This window comes from Sceloporus undulatus, chromosome 5, assembly GCF_019175285.1.
Source record: "Sceloporus undulatus isolate JIND9_A2432 ecotype Alabama chromosome 5, SceUnd_v1.1, whole genome shotgun sequence".
Lineage (NCBI taxonomy): Eukaryota > Metazoa > Chordata > Lepidosauria > Squamata > Phrynosomatidae > Sceloporus > Sceloporus undulatus.
The window spans coordinates 137028050-137037380 of NC_056526.1; the positions used below are offsets into that span (position 1 = coordinate 137028050).

The 9331-nt window shown below is 39.1% G+C and overlaps 1 pseudogene; it reads left to right on the forward strand.

Moving 5' to 3' along the window:
- The first annotated feature begins 3262 nt into the window (after positions 1–3262).
- On the forward strand, positions 3263–9023 carry LOC121931693 (annotated as a pseudogene).
- The last annotated feature ends 308 nt before the right edge of the window (positions 9024–9331 follow it).

Here is a 9331-nt window from a genome sequence, read left to right on the forward strand (position 1 = left end):
AAGCCGAAATGCCATAGGCGCTAATGGGGAAAAGCCGCGTTTCGTGCGAAAAAGCGCCGAAAAGCACCAAAAATTTTCTTCGTAACCCAAAAAACATTCGTAACCCGGAACAATTATTTCCAATGGGATTTTTTCGTATCCCGGAAATTTCGTAACCTGGGTATTTCGTATCCCGAGGTACCACTGTATTTGATTTTCTTTAGGATGAATTATAGATAGGATAGACAAGATAGAAAATATAGGATGAGACACAGACATATTGAATTAATTTTGGAACATGAATAGAAGGGTTAAGAGAGGACACTCTCTAGATAATAGTGAAAGATCTTTAAAAGAGATAGTAAGAAAGGAAAAAGACATTAACTCGTTCATAGCCACAGCTAGGAAGTAAGGGGTTTTTTATTATTTCTATATATGTTAATTGTAAAAGTCTTTTTGTGTTTGTTTGTTTGTTATTACTTTGAATTTTATACAATAAAAATTATTAAAAAAAGGAAAAAAAGAAAAGAAAATTCATGCCACAATAAATCTGTTCATCTCTAAGATGACACAAGACATTGCCCAAGATGCTACAGTGCAATGCCATCTCTTGGCCTGACTGTCCTCCCCATCCTACCTTAATAGCCACCAGCCATTCTGAGCAATGGTCGTGTTCTCATGATGATCTGGGCATAGCAGACTGGAGTTTCCACTCCTCTCTCAACTGCTATCTCTTGTGCAATGATCAAAAGCAGGATCCCTATTGCAATTCCTCCTCCCACCAGAGATTGCTGGCAGTAGGGGGAAAAGAAATGTCAGTCTGCTGTGCCGCAACTGACAGGTGAACAGATCTTCATTGCCTGAAGCAGCTGGTGGCCATTAAGGTAGTATTGGGGAGACTTTTTGTGATCATGGCAATAGTGCCACAATCATGAATGCACGGTCTTCATGAACACACTTCTGGGGCGCAGAAAGAAGCGCCATTTTGGCGCTTCTTTTTTGCTGCACCCGGGAACCGCGCAATTTGGCCGCTGCGGTTCCCGGACGCAGCAACCGACGGTGGCAGAAGAGCGCCCTTTTTGGGCGCTCTGTAACACGCCCAAGTTATGAATCCATCAGTACAACACCGAATTCCACTCAACAGAAAATAGGCAAAACACTCCTAAATAGTGCTGCAATAAAGCTATGAAAACTTGCTAAGCCAGAAGAGGAAGCAAAACCATTTCCCCCTTTCCCACATCCCTCCATTGTCTCCAATTGGAAAGAACTACATCTATGATTGCACTGCCATCATTTCCTGAGGATATCCAGTGATTCTTGACTCCTTTGATTAAACATATTCAAACCCACAGATCCCATTCTTTATAAAATCTTTGTATAGACTGATCTTTCATAATACATTATAATTTTTCCATAACAAATTATCATACATTTTAACTTTCCAATCTTCTTATTTCGGGCCTCTTTCTTTTCCAATTTTTGGCATATACCATTCTGCGGCTATTATTGCAAAAAAATATCACTTTCTCCTCCTTTCTTAAATCTTCATCTTCAGTAATATTTAGTAAATACTCTTTGGGCTTCACACATTCTTTTTATGAAACATCTTTTTCCTTTCTTTATGGTTTTATCCCTATGGTAACTATCTTACATACTATGTTTAATTGTTAACTATTTTATTTTATCTGTTTTCTAGTATATCCTTTAGCACATATTGTTATATCTTTTAGATATACATAAGCGTGTAGACAAGTAGTGCATGTTCTGGTTCTGGTGCACGCTTAGGTTATTTATATGTATTTATATTGTATGAGGTTTATTGCACCTAGTGCACTGTATTTACATTTTATATAGCTTGTGTGATACTGCTTTTTATTATGTTACTAGTATTTTGAAACGGCCCTTGGGCTACTCAATAAATGTATTTGAATTGTATTTCTTTATGGATTGCTCTCCAGAATTTATTTGCTACCTCACAGTTCCACCATACATGCAAGCATGTTCCCATTTTTCCCCACATTTCCAACAGTTACCATTCACATTTTTAAACATTTTAGAGATTCTATATGTGTGTAAGGTCCATTCTATATTGATTTGTATAGATTTCTCTATTTCTATACTACTGTATATTTGATTCTAATTTTCCAAGGTTTTTTCCATTTCTCATTTCAGTTGTTTTTGATTCAGATCTTTAGCCCACTTGATCATATAATCTTTCACGTTCTTCTTCCATTTCCCAATTTAGAATCAATCCTGATTTTCCAGGTCCATTCCAATTGTTCTTTTATCCATTTTGTATCTTTCTACCAGGTTGCCTGTTGATGAAAACCAATTACAATTTATTCCTTTTTCTCCTAATTCTTCTTGCGTCATCATTATATATTTATTTTGTGTTTTCTTTAAAATATCTAATCCAGTTATTACTCCTATATTCTCTTCTAATCAAAGCCTCTGCTGGGGAAGCCCACAGCGGAATTCTGGCATGAATTTTCATGAAAGAGCTCTTTCATCGATGTGGTGGACTTCAGTCCAAAAATAAATCTGCTACTTTTGAAGTGCCCCAAGACTCTTTTTATCCTTTTGCTGAGAAGGCTAACATGACTACTCCTTGGAAAGTGGTTTATTTATAGTTCATTCTTATGAGTAAAATGTGACCTTTTTCATAGTTTTATGTTTGTGTGTGTTCCATGCAGAGAGGCAAAGTAAAACTGGTGACAAAGTGCTTTGGCATCTTGTTAAGAGAATACTGCTACACTGAAGGCGTTTGGCTGTGAGCATTTGTTTTTGGTTCTTCTGTTAAGTGGTTTCTAACAAAGAGACACTGAAGCTCATAATTGTGAGTTTTTTTAAATAAATATAATCTGATAGGTTTGTTTCATTTCAAGTTCTCAGAAGAGTGATAAATGGTTATTTCCAAATGACATTTCCTCATCTCCTCTAATCGAAAGATATATAGTTCTCTTTGCAAACACTTTCAAATTGTTTCTTTGTATCACTTCTGTAAACAAACTAGAGTGTTCATGCTATTGCAAAATATTAAATCTCTGAGGATTTTTAATGATACAAAAATTGTAACTGTCAAAAATGACATTCTTTTTGTCAGAAACAAGTATTTTTATCTCAAACAAGTACCATTTCTCTGTTGGAAGTTGCATCCCGCTTTTGTGCAAGTGGACTGGCAGAAATACATTATGCTTTCAATTCTCTCTAAGGCTGCTGCTCTTGAGTCTCCACATGCTCCATTGAGGATTGTGGTCTAGGGAGAGAAGAAGAAGAACGGATAATGGAGCAGAGGCTGCTTCTGTAAGCTGAGCCCTTCTGTACACAGGAGGAAGGGCCTGGATCAGTCCTAATTCAACTGCCACATTTGAAGTTATCTAATCCTAGGTCTTTTATGTCCTTGCTAGTGCGTGCAGTGCCTTGTTTGCATTCGGTCATCCTTTTATTGCAAGTAAAGACTAGTCTGTTATACTAGAAGTTGAACTTTTTTGGGATTGTATAGGTGGCATGCTTCCTCGTTTGCTTCCATTGTTAGAATAATGATGGCCCAATACACATCTTTTCTCTATACCGCCTCCTCCTGATTGGCCAAAATTGCTTTTCCATCCAATCCTGCCCTACTTCAGTCTGCTCGCTCAGATGCATTTGGAAATAATATATAATACTAATAGTGGGTTTTGTAGAGTAATTGTGTCGCCACTTTGAGACTCCCTGCAATAAGGAGTTGGCAGAATGCTTTCCTAAACTTAAGTCAACTTCCTCAGGTGCATTTGGTAATACTAATACTAATACTAATACTATAATAATAGAGCTCTTGTAGCCCCTTGGAGACTCACTGCAAGAAAGGAGCTGACAGAATGAGCTTTCCTAGACCTAAGTCCACTTCCTCAGGTCACTTGAAACTACAACAACAACAACAACACAACAACAACATAATAGGACCTTGGAGCCATGGAGACTTACTGCAAGATAAGGTTTTGCAGCATGAGCTTCCCTAGACTTAAGTCCATTCCTCGGTGCATTTGGATATAATAATAATAATAATAATAATAATAATAATATAATAATAATAATAATTGTAGAGAGACACTTGGGCCACTTGGAGACTCACTGCAAGAAAGGATTTGGCAGCATGAGCTTTCCTAGACTTACATCCACTTCTCAGATGCATTTGGAATAATAAATAATAATAATAATAATAATAATAATAATAATAATAATAATACTGTAATAGGAGAGAGTCTTGTAGCACCTTTGAGACTCATTGCAAGAAAGAAGTTGGCACGCATGAGCTTTCCTAGACTTAGCGTATTCCAAAGTGCATGGTAATTGTAGCTTATTGTGGCATCAAAGCTCTTTTTCACAAAACTACTATTCCCAGAATTCCCTAGCACTAACCAGGGCTGTTAAAGCATCTCAAACTGGATTATTTCTGCAGTATGGATTGGACCTTGACCATTTTTAATAATTAAAGTCCAAAACACCTGCGAAATAATCCAGTTCAACCTCTTAACTGCCCTGGCCCAGTGCTAGGAATCCTGGGAATTGTAGTTTGTTGTGGCACCAGAGCACTTTCTGATGAGAAGACTCAATGTCTCACAAGCTACAATTCCCAGGGTTCCCTAACACTGAGCCAGGGCAGCTAAAGCGGTCTTTGATTATTTCTGCAGTGTGTCTTGGGCCCAACTCGGGCTGCATCTTCATTCCAGAGACAATCCAGTTTCATATGTTTTAACTGTAATGGCTCCATGCTATGGGATCATGGGATATTTAGCTTGTAGGCACTTTGAAGCAGCACCCACAAATTCTGTGCCAAAAGAAATGTTTTAAATGTTTTGAAGGGGCCAAAATCATTTTGTTAGTTTCGCTGCCACAGATTAAGGTGTCCTGGGAATTTTGTGAAGTTAGCCTTCTTGTCAGGGAGCTCTGGTACCAAGAACTAGAAATCCCAGGATTCCATAGCATGGAGCCATGGCTGTTAAAGCGGTGTCACACTGGATTATTTCTGCAGTTGGGATGCAGCCTAAGAGTGCATCTGCTGTAGAAATCATGCAGTTTGGTGCCACTTTGGCAGTATCTGCAATGCCAAATTGAGCCGTTTGACACTGCTTTAACTGCCATGGCCCAGTGCTATGAATCCTGGGAACTTGTGTTGTTGTCGCACCAGAGTTTGCTGACAGTGATGGTTAAATGTCTCACAAATTGAATTCCCGGTATTTCATAGTACTGAGACAGGGCAGTTAAAATGGTGTCAAACTGATTTTACAGACTAATGAGGTTATATATCCTTAAATCATGGGAGCTCCTGAGCATGTCCAGAGTGCTGTCTTGCATTCCTTTTGAAGCTTCTGACCAGCCCAGGAGAAAAGCCAGGGCATAAATGCAATAAATAAATGAAATAACAATAGGCTCTCCTTGGAGTGGGGCTGGAGACCCATGGAGCTGAGCCAACAATGGCAGATTTGCATATCCCTGAGGTCATATTAGCTGGGCTGCATGAGCCACAAGGTTCCAGAAGGCCTAGCAGTTGGCCTTTGGCAGCCCTACGGCTGAGACATGCATCTTTGCTCAGGTTTTGTTGTTCTTGCTTTTCATCTCCATGAGCTTCAGTGGAGCAGTTGTTGTCTGTTTCTTTCTGGAATCCCAGGGACTGTTTTACTTCTTCATGGCCTTGCACTTGTTGGGCTCATTTCCTGGGTGTCTTTGGGCTATATCTGGTATATCACATGGCTTGAGAGAATATTACCACCCACCCCTATCACTACGTAGTGTGGTTATTCCACGTAGTGAGGCAGGTGAGTCATGGATGGCATCTCCCATCTCCATCTTTGGAGACTGGAAAGGTCAGCACCTTGGGGAAATGTCCACTAAACGTAGTTTCTTTCCAGTCCTTTGAGGTAGTAAATTTATTTCTTGCTGTTTTCTCATTTGTTTGGAATCTGTATCCTGGCCAAATTCCTGCCCCTCCCCTTATCATGATTGAGGGTTGCTTGCTAGAATAAAATCTAAATTGAATAAATAAATAATGAGACACATCACATGACTAATGCATTTGTTTGAGGCTGAGTTGTTATATATATACTCACATCCAGGAACTTCAGTTAGTTCTAGTCTGCAAGCTGCTAGAGGCCTGATGAGATGTCCAAAGGTATTAAGATTCAAACCAAAATCCTGGAGTAGCTGTCAAAAAATTACAAAATAAAGAAGAGTTTAACTAAGAACTCAAATTAGTCTGTATGTGCCCTGTACATACCTGTACTCTGTCTATGAAAGAACTGAAAATTATAGATCTACTACTGAGATCTGAGAGGTTGGACTAACTAAGCATGGGTGTTCCTTTATATTTGAGGCTTGTGGTCACCTCTAGTGTTATCATCAATGTACTGAGTGAAATGCAGGCAGCTATTTTTTTTTACTGTTTGACAAGCAAACTGTTTCCATAATTACTAGTTAGATCTTATGGCATGCCGTTACAAAATTAACCACAAGGACAAATAATTTTAGGGGAAAAAACATTCCGTTGCCTCTACAGTGACTTTGTTGTTAAGAGGCATCTTGAGTTTATTTATGAGAGGGTAGTCAGGCGTAAAGGGAGCACACCTGACTGTTCATTTTATGTACTTCATCTATATGACCAAGTGGGATGAAAATCATTTTATTTATCTGCAGGGCTTTTAAGAGCTGAATCAGTCCATCACCGATCAGTTTATTTCCAGATGCTTGTTTTTACCTTCAATATTGTTTTCTTAGGCTTGCTGTTCTATACATAGAAATGCAGAGAAATGTGGAAACTTTAATAATTCTGAATTTAAGAGCAAATACAGAGTTGTGTGTGTGTGTTTCAGTGCTCCAAGGCTGGAATTGTCTTGCACTATGTTGCTACATAACCACATAGTTACATGGCTACATAAGCATCCTGGTACAATCTCCCAATCCCCATTTACTGGGTGAGCCGCCACTGTGATTGATGGGGTGTGCGTGTATGTGTCTTATCTTCTGCTGCTTGAGAAGTAGCAGACTAATATTCCCACTCCTTGTGTGAGCAGTCTCTTCCATTGCATAGGCAAAATCAGGCCCCTAGAATCATAGTTGGAAGAGACCACAAGGGCCATCCAGTCCAACCCCCTGCCATGCAGGAAGTCCAAATCAAGTCCCCTGTAGCAAGTCCTGTTACACATCCCCATTTCGTCGATATTGCTTGCAAAGGAGGTGGTAGTTACCGCTTCTTGAAGAACAGGGGGCTGCTGAATAGTAAGCGCGGACTGAGACTTTCGCCCTTCCTATGTATCCCCTCAAACATGGCATCATAATATGAAATAGTTCCAAATGTTCAGTAGGTTCCAGCCTGGCAGTTTAGCTTCATGCACCCAAAGCCTTTGCTGTAAACTGGGCCTAATCCAGTAAAGGGATTTCTTAAGCTGTTGGGACTCACCATGGCTAGGGATGGTCAGCTAAATGTCTAACAGCATTTGAAGGGCAAGAAATACCCTATATTTGGTCTATTTCATATTACTCTACACTTAGAGGAAAAAAGTCCTAGTCCCAAAGTATCAATAAATTGCTGCACACCCATTCTTGTTGCTTGTCACCTAGAATCTAGGACAATAATTTACCTTATTGGTTACAGTTTTGATAAGGTAATATGGGGAAGGGGGGGGAATCTAGCTCTTTACTCTTTCTCTCATTAATAGTTATGTGGGACTATTACATATACCGTATTTCCAGCGGATAAGACGATCCCAATCTTTCCAGTTAAAAATATGTGTTTGGGATATACTCCCCGTATAAGACTACCCCTCTCCAATGCCCACAAAATAAAAATTAAAAAAACATCAGATTTGATTTCAATATGGTATTTTAATTCAAATGACATGTAGGTACTTAGCAGGAAACCATGTTGTATACAAAGCCTGCTTGGATTGGTCTCTCTCCCTGCCTGCCCAGCCCTCCCTGTCTCCAAGACTATCAGAGCAGTATCTGCTTTCATACGATCGTTGCAACATTCCCTTGATGGTCTCTGTGGTCCTCACTCTCTCTCCTGTGGCTCTCCTCTCCCTCAGAATTCAGAATTAAAATCTAATCTTATACAGAACTAGAAACTAATAAAACATGTAAATATTAACTCTATTTCTGTTCAATCAAATATCAACTCTATTCAATTTCTTTAGGAATCTAAAAAATATCCAAATGAACATTTGGAAGAGCTGAACAAACGCTTTCTGAATTAGATTTGCTTTCCAGTATGTTTCCTAATGAAGATGAATTTAAGGTGATTGACCAGCTGGCTTTAGCAGAACTGAAAGAACATGTTGAAAAACTACTTTGGAAGAACCATCTTCAAAATACAGTCTATACTTAATTTAGAAATAGATTTCCCAGTGGAAATAGGTTCCCGTTTCTTTGTTTTGTGTTTTCCCACTGAAATATCCAACTGTACTTCCAGAATCGCTATCAGATCTCCATTCATAAGCCGATCGCAACAGCTCAGTTAAACACAGATCTCATGACATACTTGCAAAAACTGTACAGTACTGGTGAAGTGTGCATTTTAAGTGGCAGAAAATGGATTAAAGATCATGCTGCTGCTTGCATCAGCAAGAACAATTGTCTTCCACTGTACAGAAATCAGACGTTCAGAAGCCTGAAGATATTTTCACTAGACTCTGGATTTATAGTCATCACATTTATAACAGCAAAAAAGAAAGATATAATTGACTGGTCTAGGAACTCTCTGGATTCAGCATGCCTGGGAAACCAGGTATTATTTGTGTGAAGGCCCCACAGAGTATTGTGAAGAGTTTTGGGCAAGGCTTAGAAGATTATCATGGCAACAAATTTTATCCGGCACAGAGATATTTGCTTCACAAGGTCTGGAGGTCATATGGAGAAACACAAAAATTCTCAGCTTTTGAAGAAAAAGTATTTGATGCACTGGTGCCAGAGGAAATCACATGGATTTGGGACATTGTATCATTTTTTACTTGACAGTGGGTTGTGGTGATTATTTCAGTTGTACTTTGGAGTTGAAGGACGTAGGCTATTAAGAAGATGAAAAAAAGAGATTTCTCTTTTTTTATAAACCAATAATGATTGGTAAAATATTATGTATACATACGATTGTTGCATACGTGTGGGATGTAGCCGTGGCCATTTTTGAGCTCCTCCCACCATATGCGGCGACCACAGATTCTCCAGTCCAGCTCGAGGTTTCAGCACCTGCCCTATAAGATGAACCCGGCGTATAAGACGTTCCCCAACTTTTGAGAAGATTTTCTGGTTAAAAAAGTCGTTATACGCCCGAAAAATACGATCTCCATGGGCCATAATTGTGAAAGCCATAAATTGTACACAT